At 41.2% G+C, this 23804-nt stretch overlaps 1 protein-coding gene across 1 annotated transcript in view; it reads left to right on the forward strand.

Annotated features, from left to right (window-relative positions):
- The window catches only part of LCLAT1 (lysocardiolipin acyltransferase 1), a 119615-nt gene that overhangs the window by 73776 nt on the left and 22035 nt on the right, over positions 1-23804 (forward strand). The window lies entirely within an intron of this gene.

Genomic DNA, 23804 nt, shown 5'->3' on the forward strand with positions numbered 1-23804 from the left:
GTAGAGCTTAAACAGCAAGTCTAAACCATCGTTCCTTACAGCAAGGAAATTCTTTCTTCCCAACTTATTTTTTTCTCTGTGCACGTGTGCCTCCAAGAGTTGTGATGCTAAGTAGATGGATACTCAGAAATTGCAGAGCTATTGTGTAAGAGCTCTGAGCAGTGCTTTAGCTGAAAATGCAGTATCAGAGCTTCACTGGTTGCCATTATAATTGAGCTTGTACTTTTAGGAGAATTGGACCCTGTGTATAAAATAGCATAGCCTTTGATATAGAAATGCCTGTATGTAAATTGAAGCTTGTGGGCCTTTTATGCTTTTTGTGTGGTGGTAGAGATTATAACAAATTAGTTAATCAAAAGAAAACCAAACAAACAAAACACCACCAAATACCACTCCCCCCCCCCAAAAAAAAAAAAACCCAAACCAAAAAACCCTAAATCACCAACAAACCATCACCACTACCCAAAAAACCTAACAAAGACCGTGTAGAAACCCACACTTTTCTCATGGGCCATGTCTGTGAAATTCAGCAATGCAGAAAATCAGGTGCAGGCTGTTACACTTAATTGCAAAGGCTGACAGTTGTCTCTGTAATCTGGAACATGGGAAAGGGCAGCCTGACTTTTTCCAGAATCACGTTAACAGTTGATGGTTACCAAATCTTGCAAACATGTGTTGGATTTGACTTCTTAAAATGAGCACCAGCTTTGTAAGCCATTTTCTGGCCTTCAGTACGCATTGAAGTTTCTGTTGCTGTTTCTTATGTCCTGCTGGAGCAGTGTTCTGCACTACTTGCCCCACCTCTGTGGGAAACAATCCATCATCTCAGTCTTCTTGGGAAGGATGTGTTTTTCTCCAAACCATTCTCTTCTCTCAGCCCCCATCCTTTCTCCTTTCCATTCTCTGTTACTTTTGAGGAGGGAGTGCAGCCTGTCACTGGAGGGTTCACAATGGATCCATGTAAGAGTCCTGTAGGGTAGGATACTACAAGTTTGTGCCACTCACACATCCATGGTACTCATCAGAAGAATTTCAAGTTTTACATTCTTGACCCTACCAAGACCCATGTACTGAAGTATCTCTTTATGCTCTCGTACACCCACGTCATGGCTTGTGACGAGCAGATAGACCATATGTCAGATCATTTTCCATTTACCTCCTTGCAGGTTATTAATAGCCGCTGTGGTAAGTATATAAAAAAGTTATTTGCCAGCAGTTACCCCACAGAGGTAATAGAGGTTTCCACTGTTTTCCCTTAACTCAGAATACACAGTGTCTGTGGTAACGATGTGGTAATGTTTGGCGAATGCGGACTTCTTTTAATTGCTTCAATGGGAGGCCTGGAAAGATGTTAGCTCATCAGCTCACATACGTAGAAGTGAGGCTTGGCCACAGATGAGTTTGGGAAAAATGATTGCTCGGTAAGAACTAGAATTATTTTCTTCAGGATTGAAAACCTGTTCCTGCTTTTTAAAAATTGAATGGTTATCTCCTCCTCAGGACATTTTAAAGAAAGTTCTGGTTGTTTATGCACTTCGGCTAGGCGGTGGACCAAGAATGTGTGTAACAAGATGTATCTGCTGGTCTAGGCTTGGTTAGCATTTCTCTGGGTGTGCATTTTGAAAGGTCATTCATCTGATGGAATGTTTCTTTGGTTTGCATTTTCCTACAACATTATGGCAGCACAGTAAGCTTAGCAGGGTCTTGTAACACCCTTGGTGCTCCCCTGCGTGAAACACCGAACAATCCTTTCGTGGGTTTGTTCGCTCCACCCTTGTACACTGGATACTGTAAGAATTGTCGTGGGGATTTGGAGTTCTGTGTGCGGAGTACTGATCTTTGTGGTTGTTTTTTAAAAAAACTTTCAGCTGCAGGAGAGACAAGGTGAGCCTCAGGTAAAGCTCAGGTTTATTAATTACCGCTCGTTCTTGAGAGATGATGATCTGTGATGTTACAGGTGATGTTGGTTGGATTAGTAGCATATCTAATTATTGCTGAAGTTGAAATTAAGTCCCATAAACAGAGGAATAGCATTGATACCTATTTATTTCATACGACATTACCAGATGCTCTACACACAGCATACCCATTTCTTGTCTGTGTTTATTATTAGGGCAGATAATTGCTTCAAGGAGCCTTGTGTAGAGAGGGGCCTAAACAGACCTTTTCCAGGACAAACTACTGCTTTAGTTTCAGTTAGATGATGTTTCCTGATGTGTTTTATTAGGAAAAGAACAGCATCTACAGACTGAGCAAGCTAATCCCAAATCAGTTTCTCAGTCATATTTGATGGATTCCCCACTCTTCCATTTTTTGCAGATGCCAGCTCTTTTCATTTCCAGCTGCATGAAAAGTTGCTGCAAATGTGTTTTGTGTATTCCTAATATCAGTTTTCTATATGAGTAATTACTGGCAGGGGAGAAGGTCCATGGAGTATCACTCTGGTTTCTGGAAATGTTGCAGTCCTCAAGATATCCAGATATAGCCCCCAAATCTGTAAGATGGTAATAAAACTTTCAGTCAAAACTTGTTGCTTATATTAAACATTGTCTTGTTTGTTTCATTCCTTTCTGCTGTTGCAGCTGCAGCTCTTCTTCCGTTTGCCCTCCTCCCAGTCCCCTGCCGTTATTTTCAGGGTACACTAGAATTAGCCCAGCATCATGCTTTTCTTAGCTGACTCAGATCCCTGACTTTGGCAATCATTTGCAAGGCTCTGCTCCAGAGATGTTGAGAGCCCTGCCACATTCATGAGTCCTGGATGTTGCTATGGTACAGATACTGAAAAAGGAAAAACATAAGAGGGCAGAGGAGCTTGGGAAAAATTGTAGTTGGGTACAAATGCTTTTGAAAACAGATTTTTATCAAAACATAAACTTCAGCATAAATTCAGCTCTCTACCTCATTCATCACCTTATATGTAACCTGAAATACTGCTGTCTTTTGGACTTATTTTGTCAACCTTTTCCTGAACTGCACGAAATAAAACCTTGGCTCTCAATGTTCTCACCAAAATTTGGTGAGAAATTTGGTGAGAAAATATTTTCCATAAATTCATCTGTGGAAGGGCTATCAGTTGAGTATGCATTCAATATGGCAGTGTTTCTTTTTAATCCTATTTCATATTGTTAAAAGCTAATGATACCTTAAAATAAACATCTCTGAAAGGCTTCTCATCTATATTTAGGCTTCTGCAAAACTGTGATTTTCTGCTGGTAGTTATTGTTGACCTTGCAGTATGACAATAGAAGTGAGTGCTCTTGGTGAGTGTAAGCCAGTTCCAGAAGCGGGGATCTGAACAACCTTTTGGCTGACTTGTTCTGATCCCCAGTTCTTCACTGTGCTGCTCTGAAAGAAGCCAGCCTGTCCTGATGGTTTCTGGCATTGCACAGACGATAAGGACATCTATTCGGAGAAAAGCATAGCAGGCACAATAAATTAAAAGGAGAGACATTTTCAAAAATGCTTCATAGACTTTGGAATTTGTGAGCAATGGCACGTTTGCGTTGCCTGGAAATTGCTATGGGTACTGATGTTGAAAAGCCAAACACACAGAGGGCAGACCTTAGAGACATAAGTCCCATTTAAAATCCTGTAAGAATTAGTGTTCTTTAAATCTACTTGGATGCTTTTGAAAAAAACATCCCTCAAAAGGATTCTTTGCTTAAGTGCTCTCTCCAGGTTCATCCTGTTAGCAGCACCTCTCTGATTTGACCAGTGCTACTTCTGCCTTCACGTATCCAAAAAAGCATTCCTTCCAGAAGACCTGAAAGCTCTTTCTTGTCCTCTGTCAGCTTTTTGCTTTGCTGCTCTTGTAGCAGGGATCAGAGAATTAAATGAAACATATGCTCAGCAGCTCTGTGTCTCCTACTTTCCTTCCCATTGTTTACATGGCATCTGCTAGGACTGTGTCTTTTTGAGGCAGGTAGCAGTTAAGCTGCAGCTGTCTCAAATAGTGCACTGTGTGTCCACAGCATTGCAAATATTTAATAAACCTGTTAATAATACATTCCAAGCCACGCTGAGAGGCTGGGGAGATCTGTCATGATTTATGCTACCTGTGGTGCTAACGAATTCAGTTAACATTGCACACTGAGCCATGCACGTACGCATGCACTCAATTTCATAATACATATATAATTTCTGATTTATAAGAGCAGTGTTGTACATTAGGAGGGAACATTTTTTTAGGATTATTCTCTTCCTTTGAAGGGATAAATTCTCTTGACTTTCTGTACTCTGGCACATGTTGCAATCAGCCAGCGGCATATTCTTTTTCCCATCTTGTTTAGATAGCAGTGGACAGCACAGAATTCATTAAACTTAAATAGCCAAATGCTGATGGAATATAATGAGCCTATGATTCAAATGGTGGGCTTTTTCCTGTAAGGTGTGGTATGGTACATATGTATACACTAAGCTACATGTATATCAAGAGAGAGGAATTTTGGTGGCTGATTTCTGTCTTGGCAGGCTGCCTAGGGTGAGCATCATGTGCTAAAACCTTGTTAACACAGTTTAGAGAAAACAAATCTTAGTTAGCCTTTGAGAATTCATGCAGCAGGGATGTATCCCCCCTGATTTTTTACAAGCAGAATGATTTTATTCTGCCATTTTCTCTGAGCTGACTGAAAGCACCATAGGCAGACAAGGGCTGCTTTACATCCAAACTGAAGACATTGTGGTAATGAAACCAAGGTGGGTTTCAGCTAGTCCAGAATATGAGCAAAATGAGCTTGATCAGTCTGCAAAATATTCTGGGGCATCCCCAAGCCAGTTTAGCAGTGGTGGTGTTCAAAATTATTTCACTGGCTTCTTCCTAGAAGCCCCATTACCTTCTCTTAGCTGGTTGAGAAGAACAACTCAACCAAGCAGGTACATACCACTTGGAAAACATTCCAGAATCACTTGTTGGGGTGCACTGCCCTGACCTACAACACAAAAAGCCTCGTGAGGCACTGCATCTTTTCAGAATGAAAGTGTTGAAGGTTCAGGTTGCATAACTAAGTGCTGAGGAAGAGGAATTTCGAGAAGCGAGACTGAATGCAGCCCTCTTGTGGTGTCTGCTTTGGAGTGAGAGAACAGGCATCACGTTTGGCCAGTCTGCTCTTCCCTTTGCTTAGAATGGGAAACTTCTAACTATCTGCTTCATGCTTTTTGATTTCAAAAGAAAGGGAAAAAAAAAAGAAACCCTGGAGTCAGAATGAAGGAGCTTTTTACCAGCAGGGCTTTGAGGTGGTTCTGTTAATGCAAGAAGCTAACAAGGGAATAAAGCACACTCTAATCTGCAGTATTCCCTGGAAGAGCCTGAGTGCTGAACCTGAGGAAATGAACGGAGTTTCTGCCTCTGAAAAAGGTGAAATTTGGGAGTATCAGGTTATAATTCCAGAAATGCTGCTTTCATTTTCAAAAGTTCTGTAGTAACTCCTTTGCACTGTCACCTCGGCATTGTTTTCTCAAAGTATTTTGCTATCCAGAAATATGTTCCTAATTTTTTAAAATGTTATTTTAGTAGAAGAGTTGTGACAAATATGAAAGGATGGAAGTAGTGGAGGTAGCTGAAAGAAGTAAGAGAGCTTTGAAGATGGATATACTCTGACAGTAGATTCCGTAATCCAATACAATTACGTGGCTTAAGTTGTTCAGAGTACACATTAGGAGGTGGTGCTATATCAAACAGCATACTTGAACATGGCTACATATTAAATACCTTCTAGGTCTTAGAGTTTGCTCTCTTAAAAAAAACCACCACCACAAACAAAAATCTCAGTACATTCTATCCCCTCATCCCCCCAAAAAATAGCCAACTCCCCCCTCCCTCCCCAACAAATCACAAAAGATGTTCTGATTTTCAAGTTATATGATTCTTCAGTGAATTTCATTAGTAAATTGTACTTTACTTTACAAAGTAGAAATGTCATGTTGCCTTTTCCTCCATGGAATTTGCTGTGTATATCTGGTGTGGACAAAAATCAAGAGCCATTATCTTGAAAAGGAACACCAGCATAGTTCTCATCCCAGAAATATGACACTTCACAAAAAAATCTTTCCTGCAAAAAAAATAAACACACTAAGACACTCATTACAAACAAACAAGAAATGAGCAATATGCTGGTCAGGCTTTTGTCACAAGATAAACAAAAGCATTGAGGACTGAATGTAAAATATATTTTGTCTGCTACTTAGCACACACTGTAGCTAAAATGGAAAATTCTGTACAGCTGAATGATAGCATTAAGTGAATTGGCATTTGCACTTAGTTTTCCAGTGGTTTGGCGAGATTAATAATGCAGCAGAAGGACAGGATATCCTTCAACTAAGTCAGTATGAAAAAAGGTTTTTCATTAGCATTACAATGAACTCTGAGAACCAGGTATTCTTTTGGAAAAAAAGATTTGGGGAAGCAAATTTGGGGTTTGAAAATTTTTGGTGAGTTTCAGGGAGTATCTAAATATGACTTATCGGAAACTGGTTTTAGTGTAGCTTAGGGATAAAGTATCTTTCTCAGGCTGTTATTGTAATTCATAAGATGTTATTTTCAGCAGTGTTTATTATACAAAAGAATGTTCAGAACCAGATAAATACACTAGGGAGCCTGGTTAAATAGGAATAAACCAAAGGAGTTACTTAAAATTACAAGAGAAACAAAATGCTGACATAGATGAGATAAATTCTTTCTGTTGTTTTTCCATAATAATCTACTTTAGTCAAAATCAAAGAGCTGTAACTAATGTATTTGTATATTTGTGGGCGACTTTAGATGAAGAACACAAACGTTCTGTGTTCTGATTTATCAACCAAAGCCAAAGGAGATAAAAGCAATCTGGTCTGGAGGAGCTGATGCTTATCAGCAGAACCTTGGAGCTGAGAGAGATTAATTGGAAGCCATCAAGTGCAGGTTGATGTCAAGGGATGGGTGGGCAAGGGAGCAGTTATGCCTTTTTATAGTCGTCCCCCCCACAGAGCTTGTGTTTGTCAAAACAGTCGAATTAGTCCAGCCTTCAGAACAGAGTATGCAGTTCTGAAATGGAAATGACTACCTGGTAGCCAACAGTAATTTTGGAATTTGCTGCCTTTGATGTAACCCATTTTGAGTTATATGCTTAGATTTTAGCCTTGATGCCCAGCAACATCTTTATCGGCCGTTAAAGCCAGTTATCTTGTAGGTAAATGACCATGTATACTACTGGGCAGTCATTCAACATCATTCAAACTCTTAGTCTCTTCCATATATTTGGTTAGAACGATATCGGGATTTTTTGCAGGATCTCCTCCTACACCTCCCTGCAATAAACACTCCAAACACACTTCCATGTAATCCTTCTTCACTAAATTGCAGTGGTGTTTTCCTCTGCATGTCCTGGTGCCTCAGCCCTGAAAGAAGAGTATTGTAAGTGGTCTCACCAATTTTGCCAAAGACAGTTAATTCTGTTTTTCCTTCTGCCTTATGCCACTATGTCCTTGTTTCTGTTTTCATATGAGAGCAGAAGGAAGAAACTGTCAGCTCTGGAGTTCAAGAGAATTGAAATCAGGAATACTCAAGTTTTCTTGTCTTTTGGACATTTCTTCTTTCTCCTCTCTGCACACACCACCACAACCTTGTTCCAGCACTGGCTATGGAGCAATTAATTACTATTAATTTCTGTTTATTATGCTTAGCTTGTTTCTCCTCTTGAAAGAAGCTGAAATTTGGCTAGGTCCTTCTCTCAACCATAAAAGACATGATGCTTTGCTAGCTTTCCACTACTCTGCTGGAGCCTGTGTGAGGTTTCTGCTCTGTGTGTCTTCACTAGCCTTGTTGTTGCTGATTGCTGGCAGTTGCCCAGCACAGTGATATTTGAATCCATTGTACCATGGGTCAGATTCCTTGTCGTTCGGCAGACACTTGTGATAGCGATTTCCAAGTCAACATTACTGAGAGCTTCCTTATCCAGCTGCTCTCCACAGTAGTTTACTACATACCAGATATATTTGGTTCCTTTTTTATTTTACACTCTCATTGTCCAGCAGAAACAACACACCCTGTATATGACATTTTGAGTGAAATCCAATCCAGCAGGACTAAGAATAAGGTTGGTTAAGTTCAGTAGTTCCCCTTTGTTTACCAACATAGGCTGGTTAAGGTTATGCAGTAGAGGCAGCTTTGGGTTGCTGTACTCTGCTTTACAAACAGTCGTGAATAAGGTCCTCCCTGCCAAATATGCCTTCTGGATGACAGCTGGACAGCTGGTGGCTCTCAAAGGAATTTGCTTCAAGTGGGTTATGTGCTTGAATGATCCTATCTACCAAGATTTGGGGGCAGATCCATGTTGAGTAACACTGCCAGAGAACGTGCGAGTACAACTTGGTGAGGGACCGGAAGGGCTGTATGAGAGCTTTGAATAGCATCTGAGCAGAGAGAAAGGACCTGGGATAAGGTATCCAGCTGTAGCTTTTCCATGAATTTTTGTTTGGCCTTGAAACTAAATGACTGTGACACCAAGTCTGGAAAAGAAGAACAAATAAGCCTCCACTGGCAAACAAACAGCAAGTAGTCATTTTGCTAACCAAAGATGTCATTCGGTCCAGAGTGTCTAGCGTAAGATTAGCAGATGTGAGTGGAACTTAATCCCAGAACTGCAAACAGCTTTAAGGATTGTAACAGGGAGGGAAATGGCTATTAAACCCATGCCCCAGCTACTGCGGTACCTGAATGTTGCTCAGTCTTAATGTACTGTTAGAATACAAGTATCTTACAGTTTTGAGTGTTTTGCTTTATCTAACAGTTCTTATCACAAGTTAGAATTTCCTTTGCAGGAATGTCTGTGGCCTTTGGTGCAAAGTTAGGTTAAGATAATTTTAAGTGTGTGTTTTGGCCTTCAGATCTTTACCAGAATCCCTCACTTGTTGAAGTTGGTAGAAAATTCCATACTGACTGTACTGATAAGGTGGGTGGATGTGTTGTTGCACAAGACAAAAAATTTTATAGTGTTTGCTCATGAGAGTGTTTAAAATCCTGGTGCTTCCAATAGATATTAATATGTTTATTCTAAAACTCAGTGAGGCTTCTTCTGCGTAACTGTCTCAGATGTCAGTATGTTAGGATACATAATACGATGCGGAGAGAAGATAATATAAAGGAGATGAAATAAAGTCAGCATTTAGCTGTCTCTGTTGAGTGCTCGTTTAACCCAGGTAGACTGGATGCCTGTGACATATCTCTTCAGTAACTCAAATGTGCATCCCCTTTAAAAGTAAAACATCAGAAAAAGGATCGAAACACACAAGAGGTGAAAATGAGTGGGAAATTGCTACTCATCTGTTGAATGGAAACTTGATGTTAAATAAGATCTTCTTACGTTTCACCGTTTGAAACACAGTAAGAGTTCCAGGAACTAATTATCTAGCGATGGATGATGACATGGAAATATATTAAATATACATAGATAGCTAACCATGAATACTTGATGCATGCAAAAGTAGAGTCTAGTTAGTTTTTATGTAAATTAAGCAACATTGAAAGTGGCAATATAATAAGCAACCGTACTGTTTTGCATTTGAATAAAGGAGCAAAATCATACATGAAATGGAGCCTTTCTTCTTAAATTGCCTTTTCCTAGGTAGGTATTTTAACGTATGGTTTATTCGTAGTAAAACTGTGGTCTTCATTGGTATGGTCTTGTCTAGAAACAATGATACCAGTTGGCCTTTTAAAAGCCAATTTAAAACTTTGGTGGATATCATGTCTGTGTTACCGCTTCTGCTGATTAAAGGGACCAGTGTTGAATCAGTGCGATAAGCAGGCATAGTTAATGCCAGCACAGTGTTAGGACTAGCTTATTCCCACAGCTCGATGGAAGTAATGAAAAGGGGTGTGCTCTCTGCCAGGGAGTGAGAATGTCGAGTATGAACAGTCCCAGCAGAGGTAAGTGCAGGCGTAGCTGCGTCGTGTTGCTCCCTCAGGGAAAGAACTCCAGCATGAATTGAGCAAACAGGTAACCTGTTATTGTGGAAGATGGGAAAATCACTTGTGGTGCCTGAGAGCAGAAAAAAAAAACTGAGGAGGAATGAGGAGAAGGAAGAAGTTGAAAAAGTGTATTGGCCTTCTGCTGCAGGTTGCTTGATGTATGGCAAAGCTTTTCCTGATTTTTTATGTGTGGTTTATTTATGCTGCTGGTATTACTTCTTTTTAGAGTTGTCCACAGATATATAAAATTTCAGATCTAGATTATGTAAGAGCTTTTAAAGCTCTTGGAGTTGATAATCTTTAAGGGTGAGGGAGGGGAGGGTATTAAAGCAATTATTAAATGTACATTAATATGCACTGTTAAACAAACTTCAGAAACTGTTAGCGAACAGATGCCTTTGGGATGTTTCAATGGCAAGCATATGGCTATTCAATTTTGAAATACAAATCCCAAAGCATTTAGATCAGTGCCTGTCAAATTCTTTGTCATGACAGAGGGTTCAGCTTGGAGCTGCAAATTGAGTCCTGTTTCTTCTTTCTAATCTACTGTTGAATTTGATTAGTTGAGCCACCTCTCAGCTTCCCGCAAGACACAGGTCCTTAATCTGCAGTAAGCATACAGCCAGAGGCATGCAGGGCACACACTTTTACCTCTGTATTACTCAGTGCTGTGCATGGCAGAGGTTTTGGGTGTCCTTCACATGGCTGAGGGCATGTGTTTATGTTAGGGATAATTTAAGAAAAAATTAGAAGCGTTTTCTGAGTTCACATTGTAATGCCCAAAATAAGAATATACTTTTATTGCAAACAGCTTACAAGTACAAAGTTGAGGTGAGGCTTTAACACTTGAGCTGCAAGACACAGTGACAAAATCCTATTTTTTTTTTCCTTAGCTTGTTTCCAAATCAGCGACTTCCACGTGAAGTTCAAGTCTAACTTGAATACTTTTCATTTATACATGTGAGACACAGGATCAGAAAAACCATTGTGAATTAGCTTTGTAGTTGCTAATGAGCACTGCTTTATAAATGGAAACCTGTAAGACTTGGTCACTGACACTACAAAATTTGAGTCTTCCTTCACAGGTCAGGTTTGGGCTTTGAGTTTAAAAGCTGGTGCAAAACTGAATCTTTGAAGGCCTAATGCATTCGTTAACAGCGAGGCCAGATTTCTCAACAACTTTCAGCATCCAATATCATTAGATCCTAAAGGACTGTTTTAACCCATTTGGGGGACTGGTAATTTTATGTGGATGAAACCAACAACAAAAGCGAAGTTAAAAAGAGAGAGAAAAACCATTGTAATGCTTGGAAAATCTGGCACTCAGAAGTCAGCAAACGTAAGAAAGCTGTTTGTGGAATCTTAATTTGGCTTTCTTACATGTATATATGAAATGATTTGGTCTTTAGCTAAATGATTGCCTGCTATTCTACCCACACACACATCCTCTGCCTCATTGAGCCCTCACTGAAAGAGCAACTTCTAAATATTTTGTTTTCTCCTCATCGTCAGTGTGTGGCCCCAGGGTTTATATGCTGCACTGTTCAAGCTCTTCTCTGAAAACAATTTCCATATAAGCATTTCTGCTGCTTGCTGTTCCAGTACTGGAGTGCTTCCTGATCTTGAAGGAGTTGCTTTTCATTATGTCTGTATTTGCCTCATGCATGTGGGAAATCGAAGTGCGGCAAGACTACGGTCAGGTCTGCTGCTTGGTTTTAGACACCTGTGCGCTGATTTTTCAGTCGTAGCGCTTTCTACGCAGCTTGCAGCTGGGGATGCTCAGCAGCACTGTAAGACTGACCCTAGAAATTTCCAGTCAGCCAAACCAGAAGATGAGAAATTGAATTCTGTTTATGAAACAGGCAGAAATAGCATACTGTTCTCTTGAGTTTTATTTAGCATGCACATTGGTTTGAGACTCAACTGCCTAAAGTTGAACTTGTCCTGCTCTCCCCTTCCTCCGCCCCATTTTGTTTGGTGTAGACCTTTCTGGTCCTGCAGCAAATGAACCAAAGCTCCTGCACTCTGTTGTTACACAACCCTGACACTGCAAGTTCAGGTCCTGGGGCAAAGGAGTATATAATCATGGAACTAAAGATAATACTTATTGTATAGGCAAAGGCAACCTTAGGTCTGGCATTTTCCTGCATCTTAGTATTGAACTTTCCAACCTTATGTTCTTTACTACTGATGTATTTTATGTTATTCTACAATGTTTGTAAACACTAAATCAACAGACGATCATGAGACAGATAATGACTCCATCGCTCCGCAGGCTGAGTTTCTGCTTTGATGGCCAAATTCCTTCCCAGACCTGTTTAATAGCTGTCCCCTTTGCATTTGTATCAGAACGCTTCCTTCCCTATGCTGTGTGGTTGGTCACCCGTGGGAGCAGTGAGGGGACCTGGCATGGCCTTTTAAACCCAGGGAGTGGTGCGTGAACTGAATGCTAGAAGTTGGGAATACTCAATAAGGACAGATTCTTCTTAAATTTCAGCTGTAAACTCTATAAAATGTGTGCTGAGTGTGTGCAGAATTAAGATTCTTCGAAGTTTGAAGTTGTTGGCCAAATTTGGGATGTTTTCTTGGAAGTTGGCAAAAGGCGTATTACTGACACAAATACTGGCTCCTGCCAAACTTCAAGTCCCTGTTCCAAGGCTTGGGGATGCTGGTCCTTTCCAAAGAAGAAACCATGTGAATTTTTTTAGTGACTTTTTAAGTAACAGAAACATTTCTTTCCATAGCCTCAGTCTTTGATAGAGCTGAACTGCTTTAGCTGAGACTGTGGTGGCCCTTCTCCCCTTCAAAAATGGAATCTGAGGCCGAAGGAGCCTGCAAATATAAACCACTTCAGTCCAAGTGGTTTGAACTTGGTTCACATAGCAATTACAGTAAGGTCTTGTAATGGAAGAGCTGGGAAATTGTAATGTGGAGGTACTAAGCCTACTCTATAGTATGGAAATTAGCTGTTGTCATCCGAGTTGTTTTATACTCGCATAAAATTGGTGTTCTGGAACTTTTATTTTTAGACCAAATAATGGAATCTGGACTGGACAGCTTGTCCTACTTTGATTTTTGCTTGATCTGGAGAACGTGTGATATGTTGGCATTGCGCTGTGCACATTCAATCCAACCATCTAAGGCTAGTTTCTTAGGATATCATCTTACTGCACGAAATGTCTTTCCGTGAAAAGAATGCAAAGAATTTTGTTACTAATAACGTCTTACCCCTTATGGGTAAAGTTATTTTGCTCACTTCCAGCAGGAATGCAGCTCTCACCAACTTCAGTGGAGATCTGCTTCTTTCCTGCTTTGCAAGGCTGGATTCTTAGCTAGGACAAATTAGTTTAGCTCTGTTGAAATACAGACAAATTTGATGCTATACATGCAGTCAAGCATTTGCGCTTCTTTTAACTGGAATGTTTGAGTTTGTACTTGGAAGTTTGGGGTTTTATTTTCCAGCTGAACTTCAGTAAAAATAAAACCAGGATGTGGTCCTTAAGCCCGTTTGCTTCTCAGCGAGTTGCACAACTGGGGCGGAGGGCACTCGAGGGGATTATTGGTCCACCCAAAACCTTTGTAACCAACCGTGTAGTTTTATGTGCATGTAAACCAGCAATTGCCACTGAGGGGAAAATACAGGAAAAGGATTGTTTTTCAGCGGGAGAATTTTTCTTATATGATTCACCATCTGGCCTGCAAATGTTTGTGTCATAGAAGTGGTCGTGCTGGGAGGGAGCAGCCCTGCAATGCCAGTGCCAAAGCAGGAGAGCAAGGGAGATGGATGAAGCTGTTTTGTTTTGATGGCAATGCCAGCTCAAGTGCTGCAGCTTAACCTTAAGCAGCAGGGCAGTTAGACCAGTTGACGGAGGAAAATAATTGATTCTCACACATAAATAGGCACCTGACTGAGTTTGCACCTGAAAAGACCACGGGGTATCTCCCTTCTTGACATTTGTGGGAGGTTGGCATCCGATGAGTCCATGTCTACACAAAAAACAGCCCATCAGCTTGTGGGCAGGCTGCTGTTGTCGTGTCGGTGATGCCAGCATCACTGGTGGCACATCTGAATGCAGCGTAAACACGCCAGGGTCACTCGCTGAGCCAACACCCTCCTTTCTCTTAAAAGCAGCCCAGAGTAAAGGAGCCCTGCCTGGGTAAGTTGTTTAGCAGCTGATGAGCAGGCAGGCAGGGTGATCAAACAGGGCACTGAAAAAAAACCCCACAAAAAAACCCCAACTGAAAACCAAACAAAGCTTTTTATTTGTTTTTTTAAAAAGGGACTGAAAATTCAGAAGGATCCTGGCCATGGCATCCACCTGGTGGAAGGTCCTGTCCTCTCTCTTTACCAGAAGGACTGAGGCTACTGAGCCAGGGTTGCCACAAAACCGTGTGACCAGCCAGACCCCATGCTGCAGGGACTGCCAGAGCCTGGTCTGGTGACCAGGAGCAGTAGCGAGAACGGCTGCGTGAGGTGTGACCAGGTGGACAATCTGCTCAGCCTGGTGGTGGAGCTGTGAGAAGAAGGGGACAGGTTGAGGAGCATTGGGGAGGCTGTGAAAGAACTAGACTGGTGGGCCCAAGCTCTGTCCTCCCAGAAAGAGAAGCAGGAACAACCACCAAGCAAAACCCAAGGTGGAGGGGACCTTGTATCCTCTCCCTGCCAGGCAGAAGGCCATGACTCAGAAGGAGAGAGTGAATGGAGGTGAGTCTGTACTTGGTGAGGTAGCTGAACCTCCTCCTCCTCCTCATTGCCCACCTCTATATGACAGGTACAAGGCTCTGGATGTGGAAAGCCGTTCAGTGTAGGACACAGGTGATAGTCAAGCTACACCAGAGGTAGCACCGAGGCCAGAAAGTCCCACACCCTGTCATCTGACCCCCTCTACCAAGAAGAAAAGGCAGGTTACAGTTGTAGGGGACTCCTTTCTGTGGGGAACAGAAGGCTTGATGTGCAGGGCAGATCCTCCACTTGGAGAGGTCTCCTGCCTGTCCCCCCAGAGCCCATGTTCAGGATGCTAAAAGGAAACTCCCTAGCCTGGCATGACCCTCTGACTACAGTCCTCTAATCCTCCATGAGGGTGGGGAGGCGGCCGCAACATGCAATGCCAAAGCCATCAAAAGATACTTCAGGGTCTTGGGATGGTCTCTGAAGGGTTCAGGAGCATAGGTTATCATTTCATCCCTTCTTCTGGCTGTGGTCAGTGATGTTAAGTGGAACAGACAGATGCAGTCCATTAACACCTGGCTACGTGATATTTGAGGTGCCTTCCAACCCAGAGCATTCTATGATTACATGAAAACCTCCTCCTTGCACTCACACATTCATTGGGCTACAAAATAAATGTCTAAATCTGATGCCTTGGCCATTTCCTGGCATACTGTTCATTCTTTCCCTGGGTAACCACAATTGTCTGAAATTTGGTAGTAGCTGTCCCCTCCTGTATATGGACAGATGTTGCTAAGAATTTGATGGTTTGTTTGTGTCGGTTGAGGGAAAAACATTAATTCATCACAAGTCAGCTTGAATATTTTGTGTCAGACATTACTATTTTTAAATTGATTGCACCTTGTTGATACAATTCATTATAAATATTTAACAACAGTTCAACAATTTTCTCTTGTTAAAATATCTTTTAGGGGTTTGTTTGGTTTTTGAAGGGTGGTGGTGGTTAAAGTTTAAGCAGTATACTTGGTATAAAATAAATTCAGTAAAATACTGATAGTCTCCATTTCCAGATTAGTCTGTCTTTAAAAATGACTGTAATACTGGAAGGTAAAAGATACTTACTTACATTCATTCATCACATGTTTTTGGTTTGTGTGCTTTTTCATATACAAATATTACAGATACTGTATGATTTAATTCCTGTTTTGTTTTTTAAACAACAGGAGTAATGACAAAAGAAACCAAATGTTCCACTAAATATAGCTGTTACTCTGTATTTAAAACCAGTTTACTTGAAATTAGAAGCCAGCAGTGTTGTAGAGACCATAATAAAGAAATGGTTTTGATAAAATCATGACATGGTTTATGTCATGTTGTACTTCATGCGAGACAAGAGCCTTCTAAAATTGTCAAATGTCTTCCTCACCCCAGAAAATACAAACAAAACCCCTTAGACAGAAACAAAATTACCTTACTGAGATGGTTTAGTAGTCTAACCAGCAGTTGCAATTTTAGCCTTGTGAGAGGTTGCATAATGGAAATTTAACACCTAAACAATTCAAAAGGAGCCATTGAAGCTGAACCTCTAGAAAACTCATAGCCAACTTCTTGGAAGCAGTGGAATCCCACCCATCTGCCTGCAGGCGTGGTCTTTGCAGGGCAAATGGGTGTTCTCTCCACCATCCCAAGAGTTTAACTAGGCAGAAGTATATTCAGAAGGTTGTTTTGAGGGTATGAAGGGTAATTATTTGTATCCATAATACAAAATCTTTTACCTGTGCTGTCTGTTGTTCTGTAAATTTCCTAAATGTGTTCATTTTGTGCTGGCTGCTATAGCTTCTCTGAGAATGTCTGATGAATTGAAACTCCTGAGGAAATACGCAGTTAGTTGTAATAAGGGAATATAAAAACAAATGTGTGTTTTTAAAAGACAGCGAATGACAGGCTATAAGTCATCCACTGGTGACCTTTCTTTGAATTTCCAAAAAAGAACCATTTTTTTGTCTGTCTTTCATGGCTGGAGCTTGAAATTCAGAGCCTCAGCCAGGAAAGGATTTCTTTAAAACAATGCCTTTAAAGGTCTGTTAATCCATCAGAAGTTTTGATACATTTTCTTCTGTGAAGATTTGTTTGGGAACCTGACTTTTTGCCTGTTGCACTTGTGCTTAACCTCCTGTCCTCTTTTGTCTCCCCTGCTTTCCTGCAAGGGGAACATAGAAGCGTCTGGTTGAGTGCAAGCTTCTATTTGGTGGTTTCTTGAATTAGGTCTTGCTTCTCCCGCTCCACCCCGCTTTTTCCTCATGACTCATGCTAATTTGTCGACAGCAGAAGAATTGGGATCCACAGATTCTTCTTTCCCCACTGCTGACTTACTTCCAGGCGTGATTTAAAACCATAGCAGAACCTATGTGAAGCCCTCTGCAAATTGTGGCTGGGTCTCTGCCTCGGGGCAACTCATGTGAAGGCTGGCTCCCATAGGGGGGATTGTTTTGGGTTTTCTTCTTTTATATGGCACTAGTTCTTCTTCTGTTCCACTGTAATTTTAAAAGCTGAACCAAAGGACTTACAGTCAAAATAAAAAAAGGCAGGGGCATCAGGTAGAATGCTGTGAGAGGTCGGGGTGACAGTGAGTCTCCCGTGCTTCAGGAAACAGAGCACTGAAATTATAACTGAGCATGTCTGCTGAAATTGTAACTGAGAATCTGTACAGAAATCTGAGTGGAGGATGGGATTTGAGAAGGCATTGCAGTGTTAGTAGCAAGGGCCTTTCAAAGGAAAAGGACTTACCTTTAAAGATACTCAGCCGCTTCAGGGAGAGCTGCAAGAAACAAAGAAACTGGAGTAACCAGCCCAACTATGAATCACCTAAAGAAGTAAATGCTCCTAGTCTGCTGTCTAGATCGTTGCTGGTTTGCTACAGACACGGACAGTTCTATACATGTTACAACTCTGAGTCTAGAAAAATTTGCTTTCATGAGCTGAGGCAGGCAGACTGCAGGGACACGTTCTGCAGTTGTGTACCATCACGTGCAAGTGTATGGGGAAATGGCTCATCTTAACAACTGAGATTTGTCAGTAAAATAGCCCTGATATGTCTGTCAGAGGCTAGCAAAACTATTCACGGGACCTTGACCCTGTAACTATGGGAGGAAGCCTAGTGAAATGCTGATTCTCCCATTACTAATTACAATGCTGTAGCAAAACCAGCATATCTGCGGGGTTTTTTGTGTGTGTGTCTGGAGTTTTTTACCCTATTCTTTTGTTACCTTAAATGGGACCTCAGTATTCATGTATTGTCTGGTTTTATTCAGTCTTAATTCCTTGGAGTTTAGTTTTTTGGAGGGTTCCCATTATTGATGCATTGAAGAATATCTTGGACAGAGGTTACCAAAAAAGGGTGTGACTTGGGAGTGGAGTAAATTTAGCACATCCACATTTTATTAAATTTATGACTCATAAAATGCTCGGTATCTCACAGAATAGCCAACTGACCCTCAATTTGCTTGTGCTGATGGATGTCCTGAAGTTTTGCCAAATAGTTTTGGAACTATATCCTCCAGAAAAAATGTTATTGCCTATTAAAAGCTTGAATGTGACCTTTTCTCCTTTCTTTTCTCTCTGACCTCTATCTCTGGATACATCCCGCGTTAAAATTCTTTTGCTCCTCTGTCCATTCGACAGAAGGGTTCCACCTCCTGCACACCCTCTGTTGTGTTTGAGTAGATGTAAAAATGGACGTTCTTGTATGCTACTCCGTCCTCAATGTCTTTCTAGAGTACCTTTGTTTCTGCATCTGGACATTCTGATGCTTTTATATATGGATATTTGTAAAAAGCTTCATCTACTTGATCAAAAATGTTTAATTGTTAAGGGTTTTAAAACTTGTTATGAAATGTTCCTTTTGGGCTTGGTGGGGTTTTTTTCCGCCCCATACAGCTGTTGATGTTGTAAACTGCACGTTTGCAGGGATGCACGTGCCTGCAGCTTTACAATGCTGTCGGCTTTTTAGTAGTTTTTCCTGTTTATGGGCTAGAGAGCATTTTGGATGGAGAGGACCAGCTGGAGGGAGAGCAATGTCAGCATTCCCTACCAGGATTTTGATCACGCTAAATTCTGTTAATAAAATTCAGGGTCTGTATATCAACATCGAATAGCTTGGAAATGTTATATAAACATCTTTAGTGAGGACTAAGGGTCTGTGAAATGCAACTTTAAATGTTTGGTTTTCGGTTTTTTTAAAATCTTTTCCTTTCAGATCTGTACAGAAAGCTAAGGCTTTCCCTAGCATCACTGGTTGATTTTTTAAAAGCAAAGATTTAGGAGTCTTTTTTTGGTAAATGTTAGAGGTAATACTTTTAATCATAAGCTAAGCCAAACCTATCAAAATAACCTTTAGTGCTGGTTTTAAAATTGCTAGCACTGAAGAGAGGTGGGCTTGCAGCAAACTCTGTAGGTCACTGTACTCTGATGTCGTCTGCAAAATGGCTTTACATGTATGTGCTTACCTGACCTGTGTCCTACTGTGGCGGCCACGTGTACAAACAAGAAGTGACATCAGCCCTGCATTACTCATTCACTAATCCTGTGTCCAGGGAAATCGAATAATGTATGTGAGGGGAGAACAACGTGTTATATATTGCTCTGCTGCGTAACGCGGTGCTTCTCTTATTCACTTACTGCCTCAGCAATCACATTTGGCTACTTCATGGCTTCCTCTGCTTGCAGGGAACATGGTTTGTGGGCTGCAGGAAATAAGGAGAAATGAAAGATATTGCTGGCACGGGGAAAATTAATAAGCATACACAGAGGGGTTGTGAGCCGTTCGAGGCACTGGTGACTCTGCATGTGAATGAACAGGTAGGAGAGGTCAAAGGGCGTTTTTGTAAATTTTAGATCCTAATCCAGCAATTTCATTTGTGGTCAGGGGACTGCACAAATACGCGAGGCACGCTGTGCACATCTGATTTCAGGACTGTTAGTGCATTAGCTTTCTGAAAATGAAAATACAGCAATTTATACGAAACCCAAGCAGTATTCTTTATGTAATTCATCTTCTGCAGGCTTTTTTTTTTCTTTTCAAACATGTTGGAACACAATATATTTTTATTAGCTAGTCTGTCAACTGGGGACAAAAAAAAAAGCTTGAATTTTTTTTTTGTTTTATTTTTCCTCCGCATGTATTTTGCACATTTAATAGAGTGCTGTCAGTAATCACATCCTGTCCAATTGGAATAATTTTTTTACTCAAAACCCACAGAAATAAAAAGCTTCAACTTGCTTTTTTAGGACAGCTATGGATGTAGCAACATATATATTTATAGAGAGAGAGATGTAGTTTTTCAGGTCAGGAGTTGATATTTTTAATAAGAAGTTTTAAAAAACTCAAGTTGCATTCTTTTTTTAAAGCTCTAGTGTAGTAGGTTTTGGTATATGAAAAAATATTTTCAGAATACCAGAATAGGTTGTATTTGTCAGTGCTTTCCTCTGTAAAACCCAATGAGGCAGCTTTTTCTGTAGTGGCTCTGTGGTGTCTCTTTCACACATGAGATGTTCAGTGCTAGAGTGTGGGTAAGGAATGCAACCAAATACAACTTCATCAGCTTCATTTCAGAAGGCTGCATTCATTTACTTTTATATTTTTTCAAATAGCCCTTCTCCTTTCTATTTTGGGGCAGAATATAAAAATAACTTTTGTGAAACCTTGGTTGATTTCCTCTGGAAATGTATGAGGTTAACATTTAATTGCAATTCTGTGCATGAAACAGGAAGTGAATGTATCATTTAGCTGTGTCATCATGTTTCTGCTTCAGAAATGGAAAAGTGCAAACTCAAGTTCTGTTCAGTAAGGTATCCTTAAACTGTTATTTCAGTTAAGTATCAGAGAAATGTGGATCTACTACACTTAGAAAATAATTTCCAGAAGCAGGCAGCGAAACACCTCAGAAACTGTTTAAAAATCTGAACCAACCAGCCATAGTATCTTTAAAGGTAAATCATGTCCTCCCTGAAACCCTCTGAATTGTTTTGAGATTCATCTGTAAAACTTTCAAGTTGTTAGGAACTGCATGGTAATAACCTTCTGCAGGTCCCAACTCAGACCCAAATGTTAGATTCCTATCTCTAAAACAAAGTGAATACGTGATAAAGAAACAAAAAGAGCCCTTCCTAGAAGAGAATTGTTTTGAGAGATAATTTTGCTCATTTTGCACGTGGTGGGACTATTCCCAACATGCTACATGAAACAGCTTTGTGCTTCCACACTTTGGGGATTGCAGCAGTGGGTGGGAGAGGGAGGGACCGAGACAATTCACCTGCCACGTTGCCAGAAACGTGCCTGCCATGCAGTTGACTACACTAAGGAGTTCTTGGCAGCTGACATTTACATGGGCGAGTCACATCATTGGTAATAAAGAATCCTGTGTGTAATTTAGGATGGAAATTCTAGATCTTTCATAAAGACAGAAAAGATAATTGGACAGGTTTAAGCACGCATGGTTTTTGTACACGTTGTATACAGAGAAAATAATCTTCCTATCTCCAAAAAACCCTGCGAATTCCAAATATTAAGCATTAACCGTAATTTTGTAAACACTTTTTTGTAGCAGCGAGAAAAGTCATAGAGGAAAGTGCCTGTGTCTAGTTCGAGGCTGTCATTTTCAAGCCCCTTTGCAAATCTTGCTTTTCTTTATTTTGGCTGGAACGTTTGCTCAGAGTTTTATTATAGAACAGGTACATGCCTCACATGGTTTCTTATAAACAGCCCAGATGAGCTTCAGAGTTACAGTTTCTGTCTCTGCAATTAATTCTTTGGTCAAGCCCTTTTACCATTTGTAGAGCAGCACAAAGTTAGGGAAGCAAAACTAAAGGACTAGGGAAAGCGGGGGGGGGTTGTCTTGTCTCAGGTGTAATACTTGATGTACTTGGGGTTGGGGTTTTTTTCCTCATTTTCATCAGTGTTTTCTACAACAGAAACATTTGATGCATCAAAAATTAGTGCTTTTTGATCTGTCATTTTACAAATATATGTATTAGGTATTCAGTAGAAATTTGTGTTTTGAAACTGAAAATCACTGGAAGCCTGAAATAACCTGTTCACTAAAGACAATATTGGGTTTAATATGTCATAGAAGTAGCTTTAAGCATCCTACACTGTCATAAGAAAGATAGCTGTTTTGTCAGTTCCCCATCACTTAGGATCATCATGAAAGAGCTGGGTCACTGATGGGAGGAGGGAAACACCTTATAGAAGTAGCTGTACTGAAACACGGAACCTCAGTTTGGAGGAAAAAAAACAAACCAAAACCCCCAAAAAAATCAACCAACCAAAAAAACAACCCAAACCCCCAAACCAAACAAAAACCCCCAAACCCTGCCCTAAACCCAAAATTATAAACCCTAGTCAGTTCAGTTTTTTTTCTTCTAGTTGAAAGGAATGAAAAAATCTAAGGAACCATTCCACTCTTTTTCTTTTTCTAAAGATGGACTCTGCAAAATCCAAATATCCAGAAGTTTGAGACTCCACTTCTGCAGGTGGTGGCATGGTCCAGTCTTGGTTCCGTGCTTTCCTTGAGGCACTGCCCCATTTCTTGAGTATCTCCTGTTGACAGCAGGAAGGGTTTTGTGTGTGAAGGTGTCAGAGCTGATCACTGATTGACGGCAGAGGGTGGCATGTTGCACTGTCGTTTTCTTCCTCCCTGGAAGATCTTGATTTCAGGAATCTGCCAAAGTTGTTGCTCCTCTAGAGAAATGAATGCGTACAGATACTGGAGGAGGGATTTTAAAGGCGCTGAAAAATAAAGGTTTAGCATAATTTGGTTACGACACTGCTATTTTCTCCTCACTTAGCTTGGAGTCTCCTGTGGGACATGCGTCTATGTGTCTAGTGCCTGTGTGTCAGTGTGCCTGTTCCGTAATCTAAACACTTCAATGTTTGGTCAGTGGCAAAGAAATTTGGTTCTGAACAGCAGCGATGCATCTAGCTGATGGGCAGAGGGTGTTTGTCTGCAGGAATGGAGTAAGTGCTTACACCTCCTAAGGGAGTCTGGAGGGTGTGCTGCTCACTTCTCCTGGAGTGTGTAGCTCGGAGGTCCTCTTGGGTCCTTCACCATTTCAGAAAAGGAACAGCTGTGGTTTCATGCCTTTGTTTTTTCCATCTGTTGCTAGCCAGGAATTTGTGAACATCCTTCTCGGATGTGGATCTTGCTGAGGTTATTCATGTCTTTGTCACCTCCCAGGCTGAAATACTGCAATCCAAACTTGGAGCAAATGCCCGTAAGCCTCCGGAGCATGTCGCTGGTGTGTAGGAAGCAATGCTGTACTTCCTGAGTGTGTTTAATCAGCATGGGCTTGATTTCTGCAGATACCTTTGAGCCCTTTAGCTCTGTGGTGAATTTGCTAAAAGTTGCAGGTGTGATGTATCTCTGAAAATCAGGTCTTGGGAACACACTGAGCTCATGTCTGCTACTCTCCTCTGGCTACCTAACTTGTTCCAGATGCTGTTCTAGGCAATAGCAACTAATAGAGGAAAATGCTACTCTAGGCAACGGTAGAATAACGAAGAAAAAATGTTCCAACCCTTGGCACAGAATTCATATGAATTACAGGACGATGCTGTGTTCTGTGTAATCTTGTTTTTGCATCTTACCAACACAACAGATGTGAGCTGCAGGTTGGGTCTTCTGCCATGAGGAGACAAGCCTGCACCCACGTCTCGGATGGGTGGGGAAACGGAGAGTTCTTACCCCTTTTGATGGGTGAAGGAAGACGTTCCTAATATGAAAACATGCTGTCCAGTCCAGCCAGATATGAGCTCCCCTGACTCTGAGCTAGCAGTGGAAATTCCCATGTCCCACTTCCATGAGTAGTCAGGTGTTCAGATTCCCCAGCACAGCTCTCTGGCAGGGGTAGCTTCTGCCAGCGCCCTGTGCTAGAAAGGCTCATGTGCGGGATCACAGGGTCTCCCCCTGGGAGCTTCCCATGCAGGGCAGGAGGCAGCAAGATCCCTCCTTTCGGAGCTGGATTAGTACTGGGTTGGTTTGGCTGCATTGTCCACATCCTAACATGGCTTAAACCCACCTTTTGGGGAGAAAGGTGTTTGCTGTCACACTGAGCAGGCTGCATTTCTGTTTTGGCAGCATATCAAATGGCTGCATTTATATTGAGCCCTCTGTCCAGGACATTTGTCTCAGCCGT

Source organism: Gallinula chloropus (genome assembly GCF_964237585.1).
Source record: "Gallinula chloropus genome assembly, chromosome: 3".
Taxonomy (NCBI): domain Eukaryota; kingdom Metazoa; phylum Chordata; class Aves; order Gruiformes; family Rallidae; genus Gallinula; species Gallinula chloropus.